This window comes from Lepidochelys olivacea, assembly GCF_965140295.1.
Source record: "Lepidochelys olivacea isolate rLepOli2 genome assembly, chromosome: 22".
NCBI lineage: Eukaryota > Metazoa > Chordata > Testudines > Cheloniidae > Lepidochelys > Lepidochelys olivacea.
This window is the reverse complement of record NC_140432.1, coordinates 20,093,597-20,115,632: the sequence shown is the minus strand read 5'-3', so window position 1 is coordinate 20,115,632 and position 22,036 is coordinate 20,093,597. Positions and strand designations below refer to the sequence as shown.

General features: G+C 45.8%; 1 protein-coding gene across 3 annotated transcripts in view; it reads left to right on the top strand.

Annotated features, from left to right (window-relative positions):
- The first annotated feature begins 12,752 nt into the window (after positions 1-12,752).
- The window catches only part of SIK3 (SIK family kinase 3), a 151,549-nt gene continuing 142,265 nt past the window's right edge, over positions 12,753-22,036 (top strand). For all 3 annotated transcript variants that reach the window (XM_084611969.1, XM_084611968.1, XM_084611967.1), the window contains exon 1: positions 12,753-12,907. The gene's annotated coding sequence lies outside the window, so the exon portion shown is untranslated. The remainder of the gene's footprint in view (positions 12,908-22,036) is intronic.

Here is a 22,036-nt window from a genome sequence, read left to right as displayed (position 1 = left end):
GATCTCCCTCTCTGGTGCACAACATTTTAGTATCTGAGTGTCTTGTTGCTGTATGGTTTCTCATGAGCCTTGGGCTGCTGGCAGTGATTTACTTTTTTTTAACATTTGCTTTGGAGAAAATATTTGTCAGAAGAACTATATACACTTTACATATATAAGAAAAAGGTTTATCAAAACTGGAACTATAAAAAGACTATTAAATATTTTAAAAAATACGTTGTCATTTTTATCCCCATTATTTGTAACACCCTCTTAGGATTATAATGACATTTCTTTAGTTGCCAGTTTCGTCAGTTTGGCAAACATTGGTCTTTCCCCCTGTATTTCTAACGGTGCTGAAATTAAGAAGCTCATTTTATCTACATCATTTTCTGGACATATGCAGCTTTGGTTCTATCAACACTGTTCTATAAAAAAAGGCTATACTAGTTCAGCTGCAGCTTGGCCAATAGGGGGTGCTCACACATCAGTTTACAACCATAGGCCAAACTTTCCAAACGTGGCTGCCTGAAATCAGGTACCTAATGGCCGTTCTTTCAAAAGTGCTAAACCTCCCAGCACCAACCTCTTACTGACTTCAGTGGGAGCTGCTGGGTGCCCAGCACTTTTGAAAATCAGACCACTAAATCTGTATCTAGGTATCCAGATAATTGACCCAGTGATTTTCCATTGAAGACCATAGGAACTGTAGGTGTTCAGCATCTCTGAAAAATGAAGTTGCTTATTTAAATGCTTAACTTTAGTCAAAGATATTTGAAAAAATTGAATCTAGTTTTTAGAGACCGAAGTTTTCTATACACGACTAGGCGCAGGAGAGAGAGAATGTCATTCGGTTTTTGGACTCAGTGATAACAAAGGAGCCAGTTCGTACCTATTCCTGGCTGTGTGATGCGGACAGCTATCCATTGGGAACTGAACTGAGACCTACCACATTCACTCCACGCAGGCCACCATATAGTCATCAAATGAAAACGACTGTTTACCTAGTCTGGATTTGAAAGAGGTACGGAGAGATGGAAACCTCACTATATCCTAACACCATTCTCCTAAAATATCCACTCCCTATGTAGTAGGACAGCCCTAAAGGAGGAACACAGTCTCACTCTCAGCTTACTTGTGGCACAAAGGTTCCCCTGATTCAAGTCCTGATTTCTCAGTGGCTGAATCACACATTGCATGAATACTGTAGCCATTTAAAGAGCTTTATTTTGTTAATCTGACAGCTCAGGGGTTAGCTTTTAAAGAGGGATTTAGGTCCTTTATATCCCTTTTGAAGCCCTGAGGAGTCCCACTTTCTAAATACCATCCTTGTGTCATAGTTGCGATCTTCCTTCTGGCCAAGGTGGTTTGGGAGACGATCAATGCCATTGTTAAATCAGCAAGAGGAAGGTGCTGAGAGTGGTGTAACTGCTCGTAACCTTCTCTTGCAGAGAATGATCCCCAGTACAGCTTCAGGACAGACATTCGAATATTATGTATATTGAGTAACATTTGCAAAAGCACCTAAAACACCTAGGAGCCAAAGTCCCACTAGTCCTAAGTCACTTGGGTGCTTTAAAAAATTCTACCCATTATGGAAAGGACAATTAATTGTTATTGAGTTCGCCAACAATAAAATCCTCCAGTTCATCACCTGTGTCCTTCCCCAGTGGTTAGAAGGAGGATGTGTTTTATGATGCTACGGATTACACTTGGTCCATCAGCTGCAGGTTAGAAGAGAAACTCTACAAGGGAACTAACCATGATACCAGTGTAAGGGAAAGGAAAATAAGGGGAGGCAGAAGAAGTGACTACCAATAATAGAGGGAATGAACAGTGTGAAGGCTTTTACAGGGGCAGAGACAGCTGATCAAGGAGCAATGGCTTAAAATACAGCAATGAGAAATGTAAATTACATACTAGCAAAATGTCAGCAAGAGACAGAGTGGTTCTGGTGATCAATAATGGGATCTAGAGACTTTCACTTTGAAGCCACTGTTTTCAGTCCAGCTGTGTCTGGTAGTGACTGCACATTGTTACATATTCCTGGTGGATTTGTGATGTGGACACCTGCCCACTAGAAACTGAACTGTGATTACTGTCTCAGCTTATATGGAATGCGCCACAAGAATGGCATGTACTGTGTGCTGAATTTCCATATTTATGACTCTGCTGGATGTATGAAATGGCATTTAGGCATCAGAGGTAGCTCAGAAGACCCCTCCAAATATAATGTGCATAAAGGACCACTCAAGAGTGAGAATTTCCTGAGATACCTAAATCTAAAAGTTGAAGATGAATCTGGGAAGGATCAAAGGAATCAAAACTAAGTGTGATTTTCCACACCTGCAAACCATCATTTGGTGAATATCATACAGAGAAAACCCAAGCAGATCTTTATACACTAATAGTGCCATGTAAGTGATACATAATAATAGAAACCTAGAATCTTAAAAGTGAGGTTAGAGAAAACTTTATACACGTTTAAAATAAATGAACTCCATACCATTTGAAACCCTGGCCTCCTCTGTCACATATGTGATATCCCTCATTTGGAAATATTTGACCAATATTTGAAAGCCACGAGGGTGATCTTAGGCTTCCTTTAGTGATTCAAGTCACCTTGGGTACCTTTTTTAAACCTAAGTGACTTGGGAACCTGAGACCAGCAAATATGTCTGTGACCAAAGTCAGACTTTGCACCCTGTGCCCAATCTCCCTATACAAAAGTGACAGCAGAGCGGGGTGCATATCCTGCAGTGGAAATTCCTAGAAATCACCTGTTTATTGAATTATTGTATTATTTATTGCTTTTTCCAAAAAATCAGAGTAAATTGTATAATTTCCCAAGTGTACTTAGAAGATACTGATGAGGTGTTTTTCATTGCTTGTCATTAATCTGGGTGTCGCCCACATTGGCCAGTTTTGATGGGATGGGGAAGGAGAATTAATGTATTCTTTGGTTATGCTGCCTGATGGGGAAGGATATGAAAGATGCTGCCACAAGGAAGAAATCTAAAGAAAGCACTGCATAAATGTTCCTCTGTGACTGTCTCTGAGCTAGAGGTTCCCTTGATGTTTACAGCAGCAATGAATTCTCATCATATCTGGCAGACTTTTCCCATGTACACACAATGCAGGCTGGTTGAAGATTAATATTTATTACATAAAGTCAGGGCCGCAAGCAATTGGCCACTTATTTATTTTTTTAAATATGTAGCTAGCACACCTGTCTCTTGTTTGATGGGAAGATGCAGCTAGAGCGTTGCCGTTAGCAACAGCTAGACCACTTGAGGTTAATTCAGCAGTTTCCCTGGGCAACCTTGACAACAAAGTTCTGTGGAACGTCCTTAATGAACGAAAGACACAGATAAATGAAGATTTATTGGTGAAAAAAAATTTAATGATGAGGTCAGAGCACTCAGCTCCATGTTTACTGACCTAGGAGAGGGTGAGGACACCCTCTGAGTTAAAGGCTTGGGTTTTATTGTAGATTTCATCTGAAAACGGCATCATTTTGCATTATTTACATCTCGTGCCTGAATTTACTCCCTTCAAATCCCACTCCTCTTTCTTTGCAGGACTGCCAGCTTTCTGAAAAATGATATGATAATTCCTCTCTTCCCTCCCCCCCCAAAAAATTATATAGGGCCAGGGATCCATAGACGCTCCTCTCCTCACCTAAATACTCGGGTCAAATTCATCTCAGGGATGTTTGCCCTGTAGTGAATGGAATGGCAGAGTGCCCAGGGATGCAAGTAGACCTTGAATTCTAGGTACAATAAGAAAAGTTTCCATGGTCATTCTACTGTCCAGGTGAATCACTTACTGACAAGTCTTGTTTCCAAAGTCTTTTACTGAGTGCATGGGTGTGTTGGGGCGGGGATGGGGCGGAAGTGTGTTAGTGAGCAGGAAGAGGGGCAGGAAGGAGCCTGGGGTAGAAAACTGAAAAAATTCAAGACCTGCTTCTTTATTACCTTGTCATTTCAAACTGCGAAAAGGGTGCATAAAATGCCACCAGATCTTGCATTCATGAAAATGGCTGTGCAAGGTGCCAGGTAGTGGAGAATCAGGCCCCACATTCTCATCTCCTGTGGATTTTGATGTCAGTTGTTAGAGTTAAAAGCTGGATTCCGTTAACATCTAGAGTGGAAGCATACAAAGCTCTTTGAACCCCAGCCCACACAACAACTGAGCGCTAAGGCCCTGAGCTACCCCTCTTACTCTGGCAGATAATACTGCCTCAGGCTGCTCACTCTTTGGTCACCTGATGCCCATTTTAGTTTCCACCATCCACCTTTTTGGCGGGCTGTTTTACTTTATGCTGGATTCCATTCTCCTGCCTCTGTCTGTCCCAATTAAGGGGCAGCAATGACAAGACCAAAGAGAGGCAAACTGCAACACTGGGCTGCCGCACTTTGGCCTGAGTGCTGTTCACAGTGTCCACACATGAACATTTGGGCGTGTGCTGCTTTGCAGTGCTCTGGGCTGGTAAGCGGTGTGCATGCTTCCCCAAACAGCAGCGCTAATGCACCTCAGTCCTGACAGCTGCACCATCCCCAAGCTGTTCTAATCCAGAGCCTTTCCTGGACAAGGACTGACAGTTGTGCCAAACTGCTCTGAAGTTTTGTGATGTACAGTATATAAACAGGGGCTATAATGAGACCAGCAAACTTTTCTATGACCAAAGTCAGACTTTGCACCCAGTGCCTGATTTCCCTACACCAACTGGCCCCGAAACTCCAGCATCCCTGAAGAGCTGTGGATACAACTCCCAGGATTTCAAGCATCCCAGGACAACTGCACACCTTTCTAAAAGCTCAAAACCGCAATATTTTGCCTGCACTGCAAAAGGAACAAAGCGTCTTTACAGATAAATAAAGTACAAGCCCAGCTTAATGCTAGAGAACTGTTGAAGACTTAAATGAAATGTAGAAAAAGGAAACAAGAAGCGATAACAATGGCTGTAATTATTACTCATTGCACTTGAAGTGTAAATTGCAATGTACATGTTTGTTTGGCACTGACTGTGTCTAAATCAATGAAGTCCTTATAGGTAACTGATTACTAGGAAGTGGTTTTAACTTGCTCTTTCCCTAGCTCTTTTGTACCTGTGCATGCACACCCATTGCACAACGGTTAGTCCGGGAGTTAGTTAGGGGAGGCTCACAGAGCTGGAAGGGATGGAGGTGCTGCAGATTAAGACTGAGGCCCTTGGCAAAGTTTGGATGGGTGGACTCAGGACCGGAATAACAGGGGATGCTGCAGTGCTGAATGGAGTGCATTGGCAGAGCTGTGCTCCCTGTAGTCAAAGCTATCAGTCTCATGCTAGATAAGTAGATATAGATAGGCATGTGTAGATAAGATATAGATATACTGTTACCCCATTTTAATAGCGAATAAGGCAGACTAATGTTTCATTGTAGCAGATCAACTCTTCCTAGTATACCTAACCTATCACAGAGCTATACATTTCATTTACAAGGTGCCAGGGCTCTGAGCACTGTGGGCAAAAAATGATTTGTAATTACATGTTTTAAAATAAAAGTTAAGTGCAGGGAGCGCTAATATTTCCTCCTTGTGAGCAGAATAGAAATGGCCCATCCGGCTGAATTCGCCATCAATAATAAACTGCAATGCTCAGCATTTCCCCTTGGTTGGTGCTGAAAGGGAGAGGGCAGCCACACACCACCGTATTGCGCTCTGAGGGCCATAGTGGTCCATTCAGCTGTACTTTGAGCCCCTTTCTTCTGCAGATTTCTCAGGGGGAGGGGGAGAGAAAACTTTGAATCTCCTGATTTTTAGCAGGACACAAGACTTTTCTGTGGGGGTAATTAAAGAATCAAAAATATATGTGAAAAAATACAAAATCCGGAAAAGTAAAACCTTGGCCTCACTTGCCAGGAATGCTGAGACTCGAACATAGCAGCATACAAGCTTCATGACTGAGGGTAAGGGAAAAGAGATTCTGTTTTGGGGCCCCAGCTTCCTTTTCCTTTTCACAGCAGTGACTACAGTGCTATGGCCAATGGCCAAGCCTGACAGGTAATTTGTTCCAGTGGAGCTTGTTATGCAGTGAATTAAATGATGGATGAATGAACAGAGAAAGATGAAGAGACAGATTGGATTAACAGTTCACACCAGTCATGATTTTGTAGTCGTCTATCATATCCCCCCTAGTCGTCTCTTTTCCAAGCTGAAAAGTCCCAGTCTGATTAATTGCTCCTCATATGGAAACCTTTCCATACCCCTGATCATTTTTGTTGCCCTTGGGGTAGGCCAAGGTTAGTCCTGTGATAGCTACTCTAACCTTGAAGAATGAGAAGTTGATACTTCCTTGTCTTGTCTTCAAAGATTTTTAAATGTTTTTTTTGGAGGGTTTATGTGTCTTTGTTGTTTAAGGCTGGGCTATAAATAGCCTCTGCTGGAAACCTCCCTCTAGCCCTTTTCTTTGGATTTTTACCTTGGGCATAGATAAGTAGGAACTGAACTCTCTAGCTGAATCCCTGTTTCTTGTAATCTTCCAGATAGCTTCCTCTGTCCTTGATTCTCACTGTTCTGTTGCTACCCATCCAGTCTTCTTTTATACCCTCAATATCCCCACCTTTCCTTAGTTTTTCTACTTTCAGACCAACAGGAATGTTTTAGAATTCAGCCTCGATGTAACTTGAATGCCTAATGAATTTATGTTAATGCTCAATTTGACACATTCTACAGATTCCCCTCTGTATTATCTAAACTCATTGCACAATTAAACCTAGTTTTGTTAATACAACTTTACTCCTGGAGCCTCAGTATCCCATCTCATCTGTTATTGTCTTCCTCCAACCCCTCAAAAAACTGGCCTTCCTTCCTCTAGCACAACTGCTTCTAGAATACAGTGTAAGTAGCTTCCTTGTCTCAGTCTATATATGGAATAGAATACGCTGCGCAGCCTTTAGTGAAAGATACTAGACAAAAACCCACACTATATTGTATCAAACCTATTAGAACATCCTGCAATACAAAACACTGTTCTGCAAGAATTAGTGACAGACTAATGTGGAGTGAGGCTTTTCCACATCATAAACCCATGATATTAATTGGAGCAGTTTAGTTTCTGACCAGAAGAGGACTATGAGTGCAACAGAAGGAGATGGAGCAGTGAGAGAATTGCCTGAGCAGCTGAGGACAGAAATAACCAGGAGTGCTGTGGCCCAGAGTAACTGGCAGAGTTGTACTTCTTGTAGTCACTGCTTCATAAGTACTAAAACTCCCACAACCTAGGCAGTGACTTTGGCATAGCGAAGAGTCCTGTACAATTGTAGAACAGTGGAGCACGAAACATTGCAAATATTCCATAAACACAGTGGATCTGGTTTTCAGCAGTGTTGAACAGCTGTGCTTTCCACTGATTTCCACAGAATCTGGAGGTGTTGAGCACTCCTGAAAACAAACAGCATTGCCTCCTCAGCACGTAGAAAGAATCCCACCATTAAAGTCAGTTGTTGTAATTGCAGATGGTGGGGATTTTGTAGTAGGGTTCCCATTGTCAGAGCTCTAAAAAGTTACATAGTCCATTTAAAAACTTGTTTTGTAGAATTCTTGGTGGTGGGATGAAGCTTGGGGGCAAAAATCTGAAGCTAGTGGCTACAAGAGAGCCTGAGGCTCGTTCACCTGCACACCTACCAGTGTGATATATGCCATCATGTGCCAGCAATGCCCCTCTGCCATGTACATTGACCAAACTAGACAGTCTCTACGTAAAAGAATAAATGGACACAAATCAGATGTCAAGAATTATAACATTCAAAAATCAGTCAGAGAACACTTCAGTCTCTTTGGTCACTCGATTACAGACCTAAAAGTGGCAATTCTTCAACAAAAAAACTTCGAAAACAGACTCCAACAAGAGACTGCTGAATTGGAATTAATTTGCAAACTGGATACAATTAACTTAGGCTTGAATAAAGACTGGGAGTGGATGGGTCATTACACAAAGTAAAACTATTTCCTCATGTTTATCCCCCCCCACCTTCCTCACACATTCTTGTGAACTGCTGGAAATGGCCCACCTTGATTACCACTACAAAAAGTCCCCCCCCCCCCGCTGCTGGTAATAGCTCACCTTACTTGATCACTCTCGTTACAGCGTGTATGGTAACACCCATTATTTCATGTTCTCTGTGTATATAAATCTCCCCACTGTATTTTCCACTGAATGCATCCGATGAAGTGAGCTGTAGCTCACGAAAGCTCATGCTCAAATAAATTGGTTCGTCTCTAAGGTGCCACAAGTCCTCCTGTTCTTTTTGCAGATACAGACTAACACGGCTGCTGCTCTGAAACCTGAATAATCTAGTAAATTGTATTAGAGCTGCTGTGAGGAGCCTGAAGTAGTAGTGCGCTGATCACCCAGTGATGGCTGCTGCCGAACAGCACCAATGTGCATCGGTACCGACATGGACCAGAGACAATTTTAGCGATTGGCATTTTCATGATGGGTTGGAGCAACTATCCCTCCAAAACCCACTCCCTTCCTCCTTGATGGTCTCAGCCTTCTGGAATAGAGTGAAAGTCTGGCTTAAATCCTAATTTTGCAGCTGGGACAGGTTCTGGACCTCTGTGGTCAGTACTGGCATGTGGGAGGGGAGACTAATGAAGGGGAGGGATTAGCTTTGGATGCTAGATTGCATGGGATCTTGTAAATGATATTCATGTTATAATGAACAGCCTGTTGGCCAGAGCATCCTGTAGTTGCAATTGGCTGTGCTTTACCAGCTGGGGTCACTACAGTCAAAAGTTCTTTGTGCAGGCAGCTTTTTAGAACATAGGGAAACTTTTCTTTAGAACTTCAGAGGGCAAAAATAAAACCACAACTGTAGCTACATAGGACAATAGGCTCATGTACGTGAATAGTCTGTGACTACAGCGGCTGGCGAGGAAGCACATTTGGTGCCACTGGCAGTAACTTTTACTGACAGATCATATTTAATCAAGAGGAGAGGGTGAATCAAACAGACTGTGTACTTGCCTTTCTCTGGAAAATTAGACTTCCTGGTAGCTATTTTCTGGTGCATGTGTTCTGGTAAACAACTGAAAGTAAAACATCTTTGGTGTTGGGTGCAAAAAGCTGCTTGCCTTGAAGTATAGGGAAAGCTGGCAGCATGGGGCTTCAAAAGCACCAGGATTAGACTTCAGTGAGCATGAAGGGATCACTAACTCATTATTCTTGCTCTCCCTCCATAAATACTGGCGAGGAACTGTTAACAGTACAAATGTAAAAAGAAAAGGAGTACTTGTGGCATCCAATAAAGTGAGCTGTAGCTCACGAAAGCTTATGCTCAAATAAATTTGTTAGTCTCTAAGGTGCCACAAGTCCTCCTTTTCTTTTTGCAAATACAGACTAACACGGCTGCTACTCTGAAACCAGTACAAAGGTAGGTATTCTTGGTATTAATCCTGTTCTCAATTTTAGCTCTGAAAGTTTTGCCTATACCCAGAAATTATTTTAAAGAATTACTTTGATTGAGGCTCTTGGGTCACATTTGGTGCCTTGAATTCTCTTTAAAAAAATATTTTTAGGGATTTTTTGAGAACTTCTCAAATTTCAGGCATGTTTGGATCCAGGGTTCTGGTTTGTCCCCATATAATAATCTGATGGGGAAAATCCTCTAGCTTTGGAATATTTTTAACTTGGCACAAAAGCTTACATTTTAAAAAAAGACACTAAGTCCTAGGAATTGTATCCTACTGGCACCATAGCTGCATTTAGCAGATGTCTCCAGAGATATGCCAGTATGTGCTGGCTTCTCTTGTGAGAGGGGAGCTAACCAGTGGGAACTGGTGAGCATGAGAATCTAAGACAGCAACTTCAGCAGAAATGTAAGTTTCTAGCCCTCATGATTGCAAGGCAGCCTGATTGCAAAGAGAAGGAGATGACAGTAAAGCAATTACAGAGAAACTAACTAGGCTGGTCAATTTCGTAGGTACTCTTCACAGAAACTGTCAAGTATGATATCAGCTTCATGCTGCTGTTGGTTGGATCAGCTATGGACAATGCCAGAGGCAGAAGATAGAGCTATTTATGGGAGAAGACTCAAAAACATAGAGGGGAAGTGGTAGAGTAGTCAAGAACTTCCTTTCAAGTAGTTTGGTGGGAAGGATAAGGAACAGGTGGAGGATGATTGGTATATTCTAGCCCGCAGCTAGATAAAGACTGAAAGATGGAGCCCCGAGCAGGGTCCATGAACTGTAGGAATCTCAACATTTTCCCTATTTTCAGAAGTTGGGATGGGGAGTGGGTGAGTTTCTTACAAGGGTGTGGCTCCTGGACCTCACCATTGAGTCCCATCTCTTGTGGTTAGTTCCTGTGGCTCACAGGTGTTCGATAACATTGTGAAGTCTGTCACTTTGAGTGTCACACCCAATGATTCATATTGGCTATGGAGTAACTTGTTGCATACCGAATGGTACCATGAAACTTGTGCACATGCACGCTCTTGACTGTACATGTTATATGCCTAGTAAGGCATTTGGATATCACAATGATGGATACAATCTGACTAGAATAGAATTCCTTCATAATATGTTTCAGAGTAACAGCCGTGTTAGTCTGTATTCGCGAAAAGAAAAGGAGTACTTGTGGCACCTTAGAGACTAACCAATTTATTTGCGCATAAGCTTTCGTGAGCTACAGCTCACTTCATCGGATGTAGCTTACGAAAGCTTATGCTCAAATAAATTGGTTAGTCTCTAAGGTGCCACAAGTCCTCCTCCTCTGTTTTCATAATATGTGGTGCTCGTAAAAAGAGAAACAGTCTGTAGGACGATAGCAACTCCCCAGTTCTGGTCCCAGTTACCTAAAGCTGCTGCCTCCTTCTCTGATCCTGTTGCACCTGCAGTGCCTGTCCCCTTACACACCCTGGGCTCTGCAGATTGAGTTGTCCCTGAATTCCTTGTCCTGCTGTTGGGCAGTAGGGTCATCCTCCTCCACTCATCCCCTTTCACACCTACCAGGATACCTGAGTGGGCAGCATTTTTCACAGAGGTGGGAGATTCCAATCCTGGGGGTAGTGGTGAGGGGGTCTTTGTGTGTCCCAGTTCCAAAAGGGGGTGTCCCAGATTTAGGAGAAGGGGGGTGGGTCCTAGTTCAATGGGGCTGAGGTGGTCCCAGTGCAGGGAGAGTCCCCATCTGGGAAGGGGGGGCTGAGCTGGGGGATCCCAGTATGGGGGAAGGGCCTGAAGGAGTGTCCCGGTGCAGGGGGTAAGGAGAGGGAACATCCCCGTTGAAGGAGGCACTGAGCTGGGGGGGTCCCAGTGTGGGGGGGTAGGGGCGGGGCTGTCCCCATGGGGGGGCCGAGTTGGGGAGGGGGTCCCGGTGCGGGGGGGGAAGGGGCGGGGATGTCCCCACGGGGGGCCGAGCTGGGGGGGTCCCGGTGGGGGGGAAGGGGCGGGGATGTCCCCACGGGGGGGCTAAGCTGGGGGGGTCCCGGTGCAGGGGGGGGGAGGGGCGGGGATGTCCCCACGGGGGGGGGCTAAGCTGGGGGGGTCCCGGTGTGGGGGGGTAGGGGCGGGGATGTCCCCACGGGGGGGCCGAGTTCGGGAGGGGGGTCCCGGTGTGGGCGGGGGAAGGGGCGGGGCTGTCCCCACGGGGGGGCCGAGCTGGGGGGTCCCGGTGGGGGGGGAAGGGGCGGGGATGTCCCCACGGGGGGGGCCGAGCTGGGGGGGTCCCGGTGCGGGGGGGGAGGGGCGGGGATGTCCCCACGGGGGGGGCCGAGCTGGGGGGGTCCCGGTGCGGGGGGGGAGGGGCGGGGATGTCCCCACGGGGGGGGCCGAGCTGGGGGGGTCCCGGGGCGGGGGGGAAGGGGCGGGGATGTCCCCACGGGGGGGGCCGAGCTGGGGGGGTCCCGGGGCGGGGGGGAAGGGGCGGGGATGTCCCCACGGGGGGGGCCGAGCTGGGGGGGTCCCGGGGCGGGGGGGAAGGGGCGGGGATGTCCCCACGGGGGGGGCCGAGCTGGGGGGGTCCCGGGGCGGGGGGTAAGGGGCGGGGATGTCCCCACGGGGGGGGCCGAGCTGGGGGGGTCCCGGGGCGGGGGGGAAGGGGCGGGGATGTCCCCACGGGGGGGGCCGAGCTGGGGGGGTCCCGGGGCGGGGGGTAAGGGGCGGGGATGTCCCCACGGGGGGGGCCGACCTGGGGGGGTCCCGGTGCGGGGGGGAAGGGGCGGGGATGTCCCCACGGGGGGGGCTGAGCTGGGGGGGTCCCGGGGCGGGGGGGAAGGGGCGGGGATGTCCCCACGGGGGGGGCTGAGCTGGGGGGGTCCCGGGGCGGGGGGGAAGGGGCGGTGATGTCCCCACGGGGGGGGCTGAGCCGGGGGGGTCCCGGGGCGGGGGGGAAGGGGCGGGGATGTCCCTGTTGGGGAAGGCGGGGGTCTCCGTTGCCCAGGGACCCTGAGGCGAGAGCGGAGGCTCCGCCCCATTGCGCTGGGGCCTGCTTGGCAGCGGAGACGGGGGAACCCCCCCACTCCCCGGCGGGGCTTCCCCCAGGGATTGCCCCCTCCCGCGCCCCGTCGCGTCTCCGCTCTAGGCCCCGCCCCGCTCGGCGTGACGCGCGGAAACGGCGGCCGCTTTGCTGGCGTCAGTGGGCCCCGCCCCCGGTGGTTGCCGTGGCAGCGGTGGCCCCGCCCCCGGGCCGATGAGCTCACGCGGTGCCGCAGCCCCGGGAGGGGGGGGGCTTTCTGCTCCTCGTACCAAGATGGCGGCGGCGGCTGCAGCGAGCGGCGGAGCGGGGGGCCCCCCTCCAGCCCCCGGCCCCCGGCTGCCCCCGGCCCCGCCGCCACCCCGGCCCCCGGGCCCCGCCCGCATCGGATACTACGAGGTCGAGCGGACCATCGGCAAGGGCAACTTCGCCGTGGTGAAGCTGGCGACCCACCTGGTGACCCGGGCCAAGGTGCGGGGGGGCCCGGGCCGGCGGCGGGAGCCGAGGGGGCCGCGGATACGGTCCGGGGGGGGCTGGGCCGGGGGCCCGGGCGCAGGGGGCTGGGCCGGGGGCCGGGGGGTGGGGGTAAGGTCGGCGGGGGCGGCACGTCGTGCGTGGGGCTGGGCAGCTGCGGGGGCGGAGGGGGCCCCGGCCTGCTGCTGGCTTCGGGGTCCGATCCTGGCCCCCCCCCGCCCCCCCGCGGCAGGGGGCTGGTGTCACCCCGGGACGCCCTGGGGCGCAGTGTGCCCAGCCCCACACACGGGGGCCCCGGGGGCTGCCCCCCCGGTCTCCCAGGGCTGTGCCCGGAGCGGGGCTCGTGCCTGGGCTGAGCTCCCCCGTTCCGCAGCCTCCGCCTTCAGCTCCCGCAGCTGGACCAGGAGCCGCTTGCCCTGGCTCCGCGCTCCCCCCCCGGCCCGCTGAGGCGGCTGGGCGCAGCCACTCTCCCCCGCGACTGGGTCTCCGCCTGGGTCAGGGCCCCCAGGACCCTGCCGGGCCCTGCGAGCTGCTGGGCTTCAGTGTCGCTGGTCAGTGGCGGGTGCTGCGCTGTTCTTATGCAACTGCTGCTGCACAGGGATGTGTCAGGAGCCCTGCACGATGTTAGCAGTGGCTCCCATGTGCACCTGGTCACTTGTGCAGTATGGCTCAGAACACGCTGATGGACAATGTCCCTGGCTGTGTTTTAAGGGCTTGCTCAAGGGTTAAAATCGGATTGGGCAGGCTGACGGAGAATCAAAACTCTTGAAGGGAAAGGTTCTAAAATTCTATCATTCACTGTCTGTGCTTTGTTCACAATCTGCATTTCTTAATTGCCCTGTTCATCTTGGATAGTGAAAATGTATTGGTCACTTTCACTTTCTGGTTCTTTCGCTGCACTGTTTGAATTCCAAACTTTTCAGGGGGAAGTGTAGGTCCTAAACAAAAACTGTTTATTTAAAACAAAACAAAAAACACCAAACAAACAGTGAAAGCATTTCTCAGTATAAGGTTTTGTGAGACCCTGATCCTCTGTATCACTGACACCAACCAGTGAAATGTCTTGTTTTGTGTGAATGTCATACATATTTTGGGCTCCTCATTCCTCCCTGTGTCCACTTTAGAAGAAGTTGCTGCTCTGAACAACTTGGGTAGGGCTAACACCTGTTGATGTAGCATTCTCAGGCCTTGATGATAGAAAGCTTTTGTATTGATGACCCCTTTGACACACAAAGAAAAGGAGCACTTGTGGCACTTTAGAGACTAACCAATTTATTTGAGCATAAGCTTTCGTGAGCTACAGCTCACTTCATTGGATGCATACTGTGGAAAGTGTAGAAGATCTTTTTATACACACAAAGCATGAAAAAATATCTCCCACCACCCCACTCTCCTGCTGGTAATAGCTTATCTAAAGTGATACAGCAAGCATCTGAATGTGACCCCCCCCCTTATACATTAAAAATGGGGCGGGGATCATTTAATGGGGGCTTGGAGCTGTCAGTCCCACAGAGCTGATAGCTTGTGACCCCCAAGTAACCACCTTGCAACCCCCTGAGAGGTCACAGTCCCCAGTTTGAGAACCCCTGATCTAGCATATGAGTTTTTGGTACAGCCCCAGGTAACAAAAAAAGCTGCAGAAAATGCTCTTTCCCAATTGGATGGTGGATTCTGAACTCTGTTGTCATTGTCTCAGTGTTGGGTTTAGTCAGAATGACTGTTACCTGAGGAAGAGCTCTGTGTAAGCTTGAAAGTTTGTCTCCTTCACCAACAGAAGTTGGTCCAATAAAAGATATTACCTCACCCACCTTGTCTTTGTGATATTGGTGCCATCCTCTTCACCACAGACCTTTTGTCGGTTCTCACGAGTGAAAATAGCATTCTGAAGAGTTTTTACTATCCAATGCCATGCAACTGCTTTGATCCTGACACTTATTTAATTAATTTCACATGGATAAACCTGAAAGAAGAGCTGACTGTTTTGGATAGGAGGGGTTACTGGCGAACTTAATAAAGGGCAATACTTATGTTTCAGTTTAAAGACAAACCTTTCCCCAGATATTTTTTTAAAGAAGAGTTTGAGTCTTCCAGGACTATCCCATAAACTGTAAAGAATAAAACAGAGGAAGAAAAGACTTGTTGACCAAATATTTGCAGTATGCAGGCAGGTCATTTTGAGGTACAGATTAGCTGATGGGTATATCACTTATTTGCATATCAGAAGTCACATTCCAGCAACTAATAAAAGTATCATATTGTCATTTTTAGTACCCCATCCTCTGTCTTCCAGATTTTAGTGCTGAATATGCCAGTACATGCTGCAACAGTGCAGTGCTCTGTGGGTTCCTCTGTAGAAGCCATAGTGTCCTGAAAATCCTAATGGAAACTTAATCAGGGGCCATGCTGGTCCAGCAGGGCTGTGGGTCCTTACCACCACAGACCATCTTTTCTATGCCCCTGTCCATTATATCAGCAAATTGACAGCAAGGGAAAGTCAGCCTGTCTTTTTGGCTTGCACACTTTTTGATTGCCATGTAAATTTCAGGAGTCAAATCCTGCTGTGACACTGGTGTAACTATAAATTAATGCCTCCATTTTCTTAAATTCTGGATTTACACCCATCTGCCTGAGTAGGACTTGTCCCAGAGGCTGTTAAAGTTTAATCTAAAGTAATGTAATGCCTACTGGACAGCATCTTTTAGTAGTGGATTAGCTGCTCTTGTTTATGTAGTATTTACAACATTCAGAGATGCCTCTGCCTTTAATTGCAAGATGCTACAGTCTAGCATTACTTACGGCTTGATCGTTACTTGCCCAGTGATGATAACTAAGCTTCCTGAACTTTGCTGATAGAAGCAGGAATGCTCCCATTTCAGCTGCTTTAAATGCTGAAAACTGAGCATCTTGATTAGAAATCAGCCCTTCAATTATTAACTGAGCTCCTGTTTTCAGCATTCCTAGCTGAGTCAGGCTTTGTATTGAGCATTGTTAATTCTGAAGGTTGTGAAATATTGAAGGTTGTGAGTTGGTTTATTGCATGTGAATGGCTAAAGATCTTGCGAGATAGTGAAAAGAAGAACACAAACTTAACCTTTGACTGGCCTATTTATGACCAGATGGCCAGTAGTGCGTGTATTGAGACTACCAAATGTATATAACTTATGACCTAAGAATGGGTTGAACTTGAATCTCCACTAATGAAAAGCCATTGCACTAAGTTAAGGCCTGTGCCACTTGCATCTCTAATTCTGAAGTTGGTTAACTTAATTGTCCTCTTCCATATAGGAGACATTGTATATATTGCATGGTATGGTGGTAGATGTTAGATGCTTCCAATCCTTAAATCCAGAGAGAGAAATTATAGTGGCAGCTTATGTACTTTCAGGTTCTCCAATAGATGTGGAGCAGGTTTCCATTCTCTAACTGGAAACTGAAAACCTTCAGCACCAGGATACTCTGGGTTCTGAAGAGCTAGTTCACTTCAAAACTCACCTCTGCCTGAGAAGCAGAGCGGGAAAAGAAAAGAAAAATCACTTCATATGTAGGACCTATGTCCTCCCCCAATATTGTTCTTATGCTGTTCTTGCTGTCCTCAGGAGCTGTCAGTAGTTTGGACATTGCTGACTGTGATGTACAAACAAGGGGGAAATCAAAAAGCTATATTTCAAACTCCGTCAGAAAGATGGGGGTTGTTGGGAAGAATCAGTATTAAGTAAATCGGAAATGGCTAACGTGTTATGGAAACTCCGTTGTTTAAGAGGGCATTGAAAGTTCCAAAATGAAACCCATGAAGCGTTTGTTTTCTTCATAGTAATGAATTGTTTGACTCAAGGAAAATTACTTAAACTGAATCTTTGTGAAATCACCCCATTTAGTCAAGTAACTAAAACATTGTTGATAATGAAACTCGAGCATAGTACAATTAGTCAATGCAGCCGAATCAAATTGCTTAACAAATTTGATGCTCTGACTTCTCATTGGAAGAAGCTTATTTTATTCTTCAGTGACACTCAAACTGGAACCATGCCCTTCCAAAAGTAATCACAGCAAATGTCGATAACTTTTAAATGATGATGATTAACCTGCTTGGTACAGTTCAAAGTTTTTTACCATTTTGTGAACTTAGAGATTACCTGTTGATCTGAGATCTTTTTCTGTCTGGTGTAGATATTCTACAAGTTCAGATGACTTTGATGTGACACCTGGGCATGTCTTGATTTAAATACTGTAGATCCCCCTTCCCACCTGAAAAAAGAAATAAACAAAAACCTCATAACCCATTACTTAGGTCAGTGGCGCTCAACCTTTCCAAGCTACTGTACCCCTTTCAGGAATCTGATTTGTCTTGCGTACCCCCAGGTTCCACCTCACTTACAAACTACAGTACTTGCTTCCAAAATCAGACATAAAAATACAAAAGTGACACAGCACACTATTACTGAATAATAGCTGACTCTCATTTGTACTATATAATTATAAAATAAATCAATTGGAATATAAATATTGTACTTACATTTCAGTATATAGTATATAGAGCAGTATAAACAAGTCATTGTCTGTATGAAATTTTAGTTTGTACTGACTTCCCTCGTACTTTTTATGTAGCCTGTTGTAAAACGAGGCAAATATCTAGATGAGTTGATGTACCCCTTGGAAGACGTCTGCGGTACGCTCCAGGGTACACGTACCTCTTGTTGAGAACCACTGACTTAGGTTGAGTATTATAATTCGTAGCCATTTTGAAACTGACTAGGACATATCTTTATTTACATAGCTAGTATGTTCCCACGTTCTGTATACTTCACAACAATGGTCTGGTATGTCTTGCTGACACAAGACTGTAGTTTACACAACTGAATTTCACAACTTAAATATGGGTCAGTAATGTTGGGGACACTTGTGAAAGGAAACATATCATCCTAAAGGGCAGGATGCTTGGGGTCATAATTATCCCTACAGGAATTAACTAAATAAAAAGGCATAGCTTGACAGTTTATATATTAACTAAGCCAGCAGCTTACTTTTAGGCCCTGTTATGCAAACTTGGAATCTAGTATGCGGTAAAACAGAGCTATTCTGATGGCTGGACAGGAACTGGAGTTATTTCCCTGACTAGGATTAATTGGGCACCTGCAGGATATCTTGCTACATCTCTCCATTTCTGTTTCCTGCCTCCTGTCCTCCCTTCCTCTGTCAGTGTTCTGGTGTTTCACAAGAATCAGTCTTTGTTTTTTGTTTTAAAAATCCTCCAAGTGACCTATTGAATGGATTGTTCGCTGCACAATTTCCATTTATAAATCATCCAAGTGACTTTATTAGTATTCTGACTCTGGTCAGACACTGGAGTTTTTTCTAATGCCATGTTCTTTCATAAGAGTTGAATGGTGTTTGCTGATAGAGATGACTGCATATACTGTGGCACATCTACCTTCACCTTTCCTCATATTCTGGATAGTGTTGTAAAGCTTAGTGTATTATTTTAAAATCTGTCTTCACAACAGCAGAGATGTTACAGTCCTGAAAGCTCTTTGCACCTCTTTTGCTCCTTTTTGTCAGCTGCAGCATGCAGTGATCTACTCCAGCTCTGCTGTGAGGACATATAACTACATGCCTTTCCAAAGGCTTTTGAGCAGTTTCTGACTTTTTGTTTTTGTGCTTTAGTTTTTTGTTTTTGACAAGGAACACATCACTATGTAGGTCAAGCCCTCTCTGTAAACTGAGATGTTACCATGAGTTCACAACCCATTGTGATGCACTTACTGGGGTTTTCAATCATCAGTGAGAGTTAGGTGTTAAACTTTGCCTCAGTTTCCCCCAACATGGGATAAGTGGCTTGTCCAAGGCCACAGAAGGAGTCAGTGTCAGGAGTTCTGGCTTCCAGTCAAGTGCTTGATCTGCTAGACCATACTGTCTTCCTGCCAGCCAAATATGTATATTCTTGGGTTCACAGAACTAGATAACATGCAGAGCCCAGAGCAGGTCTGACTCTTTTAGGTAAAAGTATTACTCATTCAAGCATTGTTTACCTAGAGTACAGAAGTTTCACGTTTTCCATAAAAAAAAAAAATTTGATCTGACATACAAATATGGTGGTTGCAAGGTAAATTTAACTCCTTGGCATGACATAGACCTGCTATTTCAGGTACAGAAGCTGGGAGAGTAGTGGAAACGCTAGTGGTGAACTGATGTGTCCATTCTTCTGTTTACTTCTGAGATGCCCCTTATTGTTGAACTGGAACGCCTCTCAAATATCTGCAATAGAAATAACATTTTCCTTCCTTTGTAGCCTATTAAAGATATAGCTTAATTAGATTCTAGGCTTAGACCTATACATGAGTAACTTTGAGGCAAATAAATTAATCTGGCATTGAATTCAGACAGAAGTGGGTCCACAGCACTGAAAACGCAGTATGAGAACTGGTTGGCTGACTTAGCTGGCAGTGGGAGCGGGCTGCCATGGAAAGGGCTTGGTTCCGTGACTATGGCACTGTAGCTCCGGCATGCAAAAGGCTCAGGGAGCCACAGTGATTCTTGCCTGGATTCTTGTTTTCCGTAAAAGGTAGAAAGTAAAGCTGCTCCCAGATGGGCTAGTGCTGAGGAGTGAAGAGTGCTCCATGCTCAACCCAGTTGTTCCCCATCTTGAGCATGTCCATAAGGCATGTGGCCATGGGGTAACCCCAAAGCCTCTGCTCAGAGCACTCCTAATGTTCTGATCATGGAGGGGTGCTGTACTGGGTTCAGTATGCTGTGATTCACCATTGCTCTGAACCTTCTCGAACAGAAACAGGTTAATACTCTTGCCGTTAGCTTCATAATGAACTATGCGAGCAGCTAATATGGTAACCTTGGTGGTCACTTTCCCTTTCATCAATATCCATTAGTACACGTTTTTTCTCCTGCTTTTTTCTTTCAAACATAAGAAACCCTGATTAATTGTGAATCACAAATAATTCCTCTGGCACGCAGTATAATGTTACTCACATGCTGCTGATCTTGCTGCTTATATGTTCCAAAAGAGCCACTGTATTTCAGCCATTGAATAGCCAGGCTTAGGGAATTCCTAAGAGAAGGAAAGGGTCTTCTGGTCCAGGATATTTACTGTTCTTCACTTCCATTGACAACTACTAGTGCTCTCTTCCTGGACACCAGTAGGGTGTGTGTGTGTGAGAGAGAGATGTGTTAAATGTAATGTAGATAGTACCTACTGATTGCATGCTGAATTGATGGCATCTAGCATTTCACTATATATTTCTGAGCTGTACGAAGGAATTTACAAATAGCCAATAGATTAATGCATATACACTGTTGAGCATGAGACCCTGTGTAGCAGGCTCTGTCATGGTGACAGCTTACACTGAAGACCTTGAGGACAGGATTTGTGTATCATTACCAGCTGATAGGGCTTTAACATTCTCATTTTGAATTTGATGAATTGGCCTCCTTGGCTAAAGAACCTAGTGCTTGCTTAGCATTTTTTGGAGGGGATAATAGTCTACTCAGGCATGGCTTTCAGGCAGTCTGCTCTCCCAGCTTGTCACTGGCCACTTGTTAGGCAAGGTTATGTCTTGTTTACTTGTTACCCTTAAGGCATTCCCTTCTCATCTTATAAAACACCTGTGTCCTAGCTGTGTGGATGAGCTTTGCTGAAAAGGAACAGAAGATTTGGGGTGAGGGGTTCTCTTAGACTATCATGTTTTCATTGAAGGCATTTCCCTACTAGGCATTTGTAGTTTTGACTTTTTTTGCCTTAAAGTAACCCAGCATTTCATTGCTTATTCTGTTGAGGCTTTGGAGCTGTGTGCCAAGAGGCAGGAAGGCTGAGTGTGTAAAGAGAAGAACTGATGATCAAAGTTCTATTTCATAGGCTAGGTTCAAAAATAGCCTCCCTGAGGAAGAAAAGCAGGTACTGTGGTAACTAGTGTCCTAATGGGCTAGTGTCTTCCTTCTTAGTACGGGGCTAAGTGGCAGTATTGTTTTTTGTCTTCTCCCTAGTGGCACAGATGTGACGTAGGGTCTTTAGGACTCCTGCCTCATGGTGGAGGAATAGCACTAATAGGAAGTACCTGTGTAAATACCAACTTTTTAAGGGAAGATTAGACTGTGAGAATCTGTGAAAAAGTCTCTAACAGCAAGAAAACACACACAGTACTGCAACTTTGTACAACTCTCCTGTCAACTTGCTAGCCCAAACACTCCCCTCTTCTCTTATCCTTGCCAAAATCATGAAAAAACTAAATTTACTATCTGCAGCAAAGAAAAATTTAGCGAGACCGCTTAAGCATATTTGGTAAGCCCCGTCACCCAAGTGTTAGCATGTCAGAACTCTGATTAGAATTCTCACTGGGCAGATAAATCACAGAAGGCAGTGAAATTCTGTTCACTAGTGTCTTGACTTGATTGTAGGAACTGTAGCAAGTTGACAAGTGTCACTGCCTCCTAATTATCACAATTTTTTTTGCTGTCTCTAGTCTTCTAGATAGAACTAAATAACTAATTAGTAGTGTCTGAGGTGTCATGGAGACAGAACCCCTTTTCCCTTCCCCATCCCTAAAGATTGCTCCTGCAACTCAGACTGGAGACAGTGGTGAAACCATGTAGTAGAGCTGATAGTGTTAAATTTGTCCAACTCATCAGTGAAAGCTCGGAGTGTGGGGACATCATTCTAAACAGCATTCTCTTCTTAATTGCTCTTACAGAATGCCTGCTCATTCATCCAGAATGAACACTGCGTAGAGCTTGGTGTGACTTCAGTGCTCCCAAAATCATTGATGTTAAAAATCACAAGTTTCTGTACCACAGAGATAAAATTGCCACTGATGTGCTTAGGCCTTGTCTGTATGAAAAAGTGGTTTAACTAAATGATTTTTAAAACTCTTCCGTTAAACCAGTGCAAACTTCTAATGTGGATACTCAAAATCAGTTTAACCCTTGCTTATGTCAGTTCAGCGACACCAACTTCGTATGAATTAACATAAGCAAGGGTTAAATTGATTTAGAGTATCCACATTAGAAGTTTGCACTGGTTTAACTGGAGAGAGTTTTAAAATGATCTAGTTAATAGACAAGTGCCATGGATTTCAGACTAGGCCTCCATGCCAGTCTAGGGGATTAATATGCTGCATTAAC